The following is a 7,711-nucleotide window of genomic DNA, read 5'->3' as shown; positions in this document are numbered from 1 at the left end:
TACAGATACGGGGGGAAATGTCTTTATATAAACAACCTGCTTGGGGTCACTGCAATTCCTTCTTGTATCAGGTCATGTCAAAATATTAATATGATATTAATGAGGATGGGACCTGTAAAATTATTGTTATATCAGGAATCATGCTACATCTGACCTTGTTATAACAACGTTTCACTGTACGTGTATTTGGACTGCATAGATGTTGCTGCAATTGTGGATGACACATGTGGAACCTCCAACAGCATGTCATTTGCTGTGCTGTAGAGTCCAGACGTGTCCCTGCTCTCACACTGAAATACAAAAAAAGTGAAACACTGGTACACTGTATATACATAGGGCCTACAGCAGAGTGCCATGTATTACAAATTTATGTCATGTTGTAGGTCTTTTTGAATATTCGTGCATTTCCACCACTTTTTTGTGTGTGCGATTAATTATGGACAACTTTTTTTTTTTTCTGGAAGATTTTAATGTATCAGATGGATGTGCAGTTATTAAATAAAGCTCAAGTCCATACAAAGAAGGTGGATCTCTGCAGAAATCCACAGAAATTGCTGTCAAGGGCTACAAGCTAAGAATTGTCTATTACCTTATGTAATACTGTACATTTACAAGATGTATAAACTTGTGGGTAGGCTGGCTTCCTTATTTTTTTTTTGTAACAAATCTGCTCAAATTTTACATTGTGTCTCCCATGTGAAAACTTGCATTTAGGGAAAGTACATGTATGTACAAAAAAAAAAAAAGAAGAAGAAAAGAATAGATAAAAAGAGCGATTCCAAAATGTGGCGATGAGACTTGAAAGTAATTCCAGGCGATTTTTTCTATTGTCTCTAGTGCTGTAGGTCTACTTCATGTATGTCTTTTGCATATTTTCTCAGTTATGCTCTAATGAAATAAAGGTCTTGTATGTTTTAATTTGTGAACAGATAAGGGCCTCTAATTCATAATCTCGTGTCATATTCTGTATTTTTAAAGCAAATTTATTTGTTTTGTTTGGTCTTGCTCTATGTCCGCTCTTGGTCTTGCAAAATATTTTTTATGAATGCTAGGTAAATATATTACCATGTACTACCAGTAACCATGATGATGATGAATATTTATAAGCATGTGTACAGGTACCTACATTGTGTGTTTATCCATCTGTGTACTATTAAATGAAAACTTCTTGCAGAAACTTCGCTGTAACTCTGGTGTGTTCAGTTACATGTATTTGTTTTCCCAAGCTCCACACACTTGGCTGCACAAACGGTAGAAAGTACTGTATAAGCTCTTATTTTCGTGTACAGATATTTTCACAAATGAGCTGGTCACAGACTTTTTCGCAAGATGCTGTTTTTGCGAATTGACACCGAGGCTATTGTAACTACACTAGTAGCCTAGCGCATGTTGTAAATAAATTTACAATCCAACAGGGATTTGCGAAATTTGTGAAAATTAAAATCCTCACAAGAATAACAGCTTATTCAGTATTGTCCACAGTATTTCATTTGTAGAAGTACTTATAGATTGTTAGTTCACACACTTCATACATGTAATTTTTATATGTTTAATCTCTTTGCCATCTTGTGGCACAGGCTTTCCCCATGGCAAATTCGATGGACGTCTACCAGTTTCATATTGCAATACATGTACTTGCTTATCATTAACTATACAGTCTTTGTATTAGCCCAAGTCATCAAGGTGTACATATTAAATAACTAGGTGCTGTGTGCAAGTCAATGTTGATGGGAGTCAACACATTTTCTCTGGTCCTACAAATGTTGACTGTAGATTGCATACAAGGTTTACTGCATTCTGACTTCTTTCAACAAGAGCAAACCTCCTTTGTATGAATCAATTGCTCACTAATTATCAAACATTGCACTAAAATGTACCTGAAATATGCTTGAGGATTCAGTGAACACTAAAAAAAAAAGTGTGATGTCACAGTAGAGCTATGATGTAGAATAAATATAAAGAGAATTTGTCAATTTTCTTTTCAGTAAAATGCACATACTCAAAACTTTTTCTTGACATGAGATATCAAAAGGTCAATAATATAATTCCCTCTGTTGAAAGAGGTCAATTAAGTGCTCAACAAGGAAAAGTAGAAATTACGCGGTGCGTAATATATGTCCCCACCGGCAGTAGCATTTAGTAGCAAAATGTACAATATAGGTAAAAAGATCAAGGTCAAAGGTCAAGAAGTCAGAGGTCAAAATTCTGTGTAGAAGTTTTGAAGCCCTCACCTAGTGCCATCACATAAAGCAAACGGAATCAAAATCGGGTTAGAAATGGCGAAGGAGTATCATTTTGTAGCCAATGTACAATATAGGTCAAAAATCAAGGTCAAAGAAGTCAAAGGTCAAAATTCTGTGTAGAAGTTTTGAAGCCCTCACCTAGTGCCATCACATAAAGCAAACGGAATCGAAATCGGGTTAAAAATGGCGAAGGAGTAGCATTTTGTAGCCAATGTACAATATAGGTCAAAAATCAAGGTCTAAGGTCAAAGAAGTCAAAGGTCGAAATTCTGTGTAGAAGTTTTGAAGCCCTCACCTAGTGCCATCACATAAAGCAAACGGAATCGAAATCGGGTTAGAAATGGCGAAGGAGTAGCATTTTGTAGCAAAATGTACAATATAGGTCAAAAATCAAGGTCAAAGGTAAAAGAAGTCAAAGGTCAAAATTCTGTGTAGAAGTTTTGAAGCCCTCACCTAGTGCCATCACATAAAGCAAACGGAATCGAAATTGGGTTAGAAATGACGAAGGAGTAGCATTTTGTAGCCAATGTACAATATAGGTCAAAAATCAAGGTCAAAGGTCAAAGAAGTCAAAGGTCAAAATTCTGTGTAGAAGTTTTGAAGCCCTCACCTAGTGCCATCACATAAAGCAAACGGAAACGAAATCGGGTTAGAAATGGCGAAGGAGTAGCATTTTGAAGCAAATGTACAATATAGGTCAAAGGTCAAGGTCAAAAGTCACAACTGAAATTCTGTGTAGAAGTTTCAAAGCTCCCATGTAGTGCTATCATATAAAGCAAACAGAATCAAAATTGGCTCATATTTGACAGAGAAGTAGCAAATTGAACATTTTGATCACACACGGACGCACAGACGGGCGGACGGACGCACACACGGACACACACACGTACGGAGCCCGTTTCATAGTCCCCTGCTCGAACTCGTTCGGCAGGGACAACAAATTGTTGAAGTCTTCTTTATCCAGCGATGAAAATGGCACAAGGATGAAACCAAATTTTCAAGTTTCATACCTTATGAACAGATTGTTCAAAATATCCTCAAACTTCACTGATGTGTAGACATGTACTACTAATTAGTACTACACTGTAGTACTTCTGCATTTACTGAAGCTGATTCTCGCTGGTGTGACAAGACCTTGTATCTCAAAATTTTTGTGAAAATTACTTTTTTGGAATGGTCAGATAGTCAGTTGAATGCTGTCCCGTCCAAATCCCAGTTGTCTTACCCCAACAGTGAAGCCACCACTGCATGTCAAAGGAAAGGCAATCTCGTTTGTTCTAAAAGTCCTTTGGCTGCCAAGTTTGTCTGCTCACCTGAATGTTTGACATTTTGTAGATACAATACAATGTCTTGTCACCCCAGCGACAATAAAAATTATGCTTGGGGTAAATTTCCATTTAGGAGTCATGAGATAAGAAACCTTTTTGGGTTGATGCAAACCTCATTTTCCATATCAACTGCTCCCCATCCCTCCCTCCCGGAAAAAAAGGAGAGACACTGACGAAAAGTGACAGGCCTATCACTCCACACCTGTGTGCCTCCACAAGACTCACTAGCTTGGTGGGGAAAAACACAGACTCAAAACTACAAACACAAAGCGATGTAAAATTGGCCATAGGTATCAATTTTATTGACTCAACATTTTTTAAACACATTATTCATAATCATGTTGTCCTCCTCTGTCATTTCTTACTTTGTCAACTATGAGCATTTACTTCTTGCAAAATCGGGAGAAATAAATGAACATATACAACACGAAATACATAAAAAGGATTCCTATCGTACATTCTATATATTACTACAACCTTTCTATGTGTCTGCATAGATGTGATTGTAGAGTGAGGAAACAAAGTGTAACACAGACTGACGGGGGAAAAAACAGAAGACATGTTCAATCTAGTGCTGATAGGAACACAGAATAAACGCTGAAAGAGTAGAAATGAACAATGAGGAAACAAAACCGGGAATCATTTTTTTTTTTTTCCATTTCAAAGAATACCCCAACAAATTTGATAACAAAACTCAGAATAGAGCACAATATACAGACATAAAGGAACTTGATGCACTTGTAAGAAAAAAGGATGTGTACATATTTCTTTCTTCTCTCCCCGAGTACCTCTATGTTGATACTTCACGTAGGTTAAATTCATTTTTTTTTTGTTTAAACTTTTTACAACTGTACACATATGGTGAGAAACATTCTGAAACATGGAAAGAGAGAGAGAGAGAAAAGAAATACAAAGGTAAGAAGAGCCAATTCTTACAGATTTTCTAATTTACAGATATAATTATTCTCTCTCATTTTTTTCCATTAATAGACACGACACATAGCGCCCAGTGTTTAGCGATGTGAAATGACTGACAGATATCCTCTCATTCCAACAGTCTCTCTTCGATTTTGCTCTTTGGAGCGATCGTCAAAACAGAAAGTCAAACACCAGCAACAAAAATGACCACAGAAAAACTCCAACATTCAGATTAAAAGCCCCTATCAGACGATGTCCAGTCTAAACTGTCTACCATACTGTTGGTATTTGATTTGCTTTTAGCAGTGTAGGGAAATACTAGTGTACTTTTGAGAACAGTTGGGGTATGTTGAGGTACGTCACTGAAAGTATGCGATGAAATGTATACGGCTGGGGGACATCAACGAAATGCCCCTGCTCAGCGCTGGCGGTGGTTTTGAGGTGACAGTGTCGGTGAAGACACCTAGAGTGATGGGGGTATTAGAGAACCCGGGTCAAAAAAGGACTATGTTACCTGTCAATGAGGCAAGGTTTCTGCACAGAGTGGTCGGCATGTTTGCTTGAAGAGCATTGGTTAGCGGGACTTGGCCACGAGGGTGGGGCCGTTTCCATGACAACAAAGGCTACCCGCTAACTTCACAGATCATCACACAGTCAACACATACAACTGTCCTAGTATGAAGTAGTAATAATAGTGGTTCATTATGGGGGGGGGGGGGGGGGGGCAAATGGTAAAGAGGCAACAAGTCTTGAAGCATATGTATATCTCAACTAGCTTTCTGCAATTGTCCCATTAGTAACAGATCTCGATCTACTCGGCACACACCCTTTGCTCCAACTCACACAAACAATTACCACATGTAATCTGTAGAACAGTGTCTGTTCAGTCCCTGAACTTGAAGCTCGACAATTTCGCTCAAATCACATTTCAAACCATCTACACGACTATCAAACTGAATCTGGGCATCACATCCGCCAGTATCAAAACCATCTACCATCTATTTTTCTGCTGAAAGAAACTACACAATACCAGCAGAGAATCTTGTAGGGTTGGAGAGCTACTAGAGCCCTGGCCTACAAAATACATTATCCAACTCTCTGGCAAGAGTTTGGTTTCTATCCCCTCATCCTTCATTTGGATAAGTGACTGCAACCCTCAAGACCTTACTGACTGGTAGCAACTCGGAGGCAGTGATGGCTACATATCATAAAAGCATTCCTCCTCTTCAACTGCAAGATAGCCTAGTAACCACCAACAGGCCACGGTAGGGCAAGAAGTAATCCACAACATACACTTTTAAGCCAAGGCCATGGCAGTTGCTCTCATCTTACAAATTACAACAGTTTGGTGAGCTACGCCATTTATCCACAGTGTGCAATCTAGAGGGTTTTATTCATCGTGTATTTTCAAGCAGGTGCCAATGCGCTCATACTCCTGTGCAAGATTTACATGCAGGCTTCTCACACAACTACGAGTATAGCTGTAACTCTAGTGCACACAAGAAGATTTTTACAATTGGCAAACCTAAGAAGCTGGGATGCTGAGGGTTATGTCTCACTAAGCCACATTTGCAGTTGCCGTTAATTAGACTATCAGGTAATCAGCAATATTCTTTAAAGTCAAAATGGCAAAGTACTTGAGTAGTAGCCTGATAGATGTCTACACCAAATTAATTTCCTGTCCGGTATTAGCAATATTATTATTCCAAAACAGGAAGTGTGAGTGAGGCACATATTGTATACCAGGTGTGGTTGGTCCTGCTGAAGTCCAACCCATCCGTCACCAGTAGAGGTTGGTACACTTGCGGACATGAAATCTGGGGCTCATTTGTACATATTAAATAAAGAAAACAGATCTAGGCCCATTAACTCTTATGGGGAGCAACAGAATTAACCAGTTTTTCAACTTCCAACTTCCTTGAGATCCACCATGAACATCATGCAAAGATGCCCTTTTTTTTTTGCGGGGGGGGGGGGGGGGGGGGGGTGTAGGGCTTTAGGGACTTTGGACTTGGCAAGACAAAACATACAATTATTTTGGAAAATGTGGTTATTCTGAGAAGTGTCACACACAACCAGTTATGTCGAGTACAAAAGCCTTGTATCCTCTCTTTACAGAAAATCAAATTGGCGTACAAAAAACAACAAAACTGCAAAATGAGGATGCCTCGGAAGGGCTCACTCCAATAGCACTTACAAGTTTTCATTTATCTTTGCAAAAGATGTTTCGCACAATCAAACGCAAGTACAACAGAAAAATGTCCATTCCAGCAAACAGCCATTTTCATCAACAATATCTCCTGAGACTGAAAACCTTGCTAATGCTGTCTTCCCACTACTTAATTTCCAGTAAGCAGCTAATATGTATGTTATGGTCATCTACAAACACAGAAATGAGCACTGGGAATGGGCCCTCAGACAGAATTCAACTTCTATATTCACAGAGTAGCATGGGCCGCCCATTCCAAACACCTAAATCTATAAAAGGTTAACCTGAACTGATCAGACTAGACTAGACATGCCTTAAAAGTTAGACACCGAGCCCAGTTCTGTAAATATCAATCAAGACGTTAAAGATAATGGCCTACCCCCTCCACAATACGGTCACAACAACCGAACAAATGCAGCCGCAACAATGTCGTAGTACTGGCATTTTCTTAGAGGTGCACAAGTCACGCTCTTTGTTGTACAGAGCACATGCATTACCACTAGGGCCTGTGGGAGAAGCCTGCGAGGCATTCCCACACACCTGGGCCCGAATTCACGAAGGTGGTACAATCTTTGTCCATGGTTTAAACCATGGACAAAGACCATAGTTTTGTATGGGGCACCAAGTGTCGCATGGCCTATTTTGTTATGAAATCAGTCATTTCATCAACGAAATAGGCCATGCGACGTTTGTCCATGGTTTAAAGCATGGACAAATATTGTACCACCTTCCTGAATTCGGGCCTATGTGAGAACAGGCTTTTGGGTGGTACACCAAGATTCAACACAAGCATACCTATTTAATGGTGTATGGAGAGCTGAAGATTTTATTCTCCCTCCGTTTTCTCATATACATGCCACATTGGATGCCACTCTCAACAGTTGATCATCCATGCATTACTCAGCAAGTGCATTTTCTGCTGACAGAAGAATTGGATATTAAGTATCATGTATTGGCACAAGTGTTAATATATATCTTTCATATTATATACATCTAGAATTGATACCAATTTG

The sequence above is a fragment of the Diadema antillarum genome, unplaced genomic scaffold (assembly GCF_040938485.1).
Source record: "Diadema antillarum isolate AM-2024a unplaced genomic scaffold, OU_Dant_1.0 seq00001028_RagTag, whole genome shotgun sequence".
Classification (NCBI taxonomy): domain Eukaryota; kingdom Metazoa; phylum Echinodermata; class Echinoidea; order Diadematoida; family Diadematidae; genus Diadema; species Diadema antillarum.
This window is presented reverse-complemented; position numbering follows the sequence as displayed.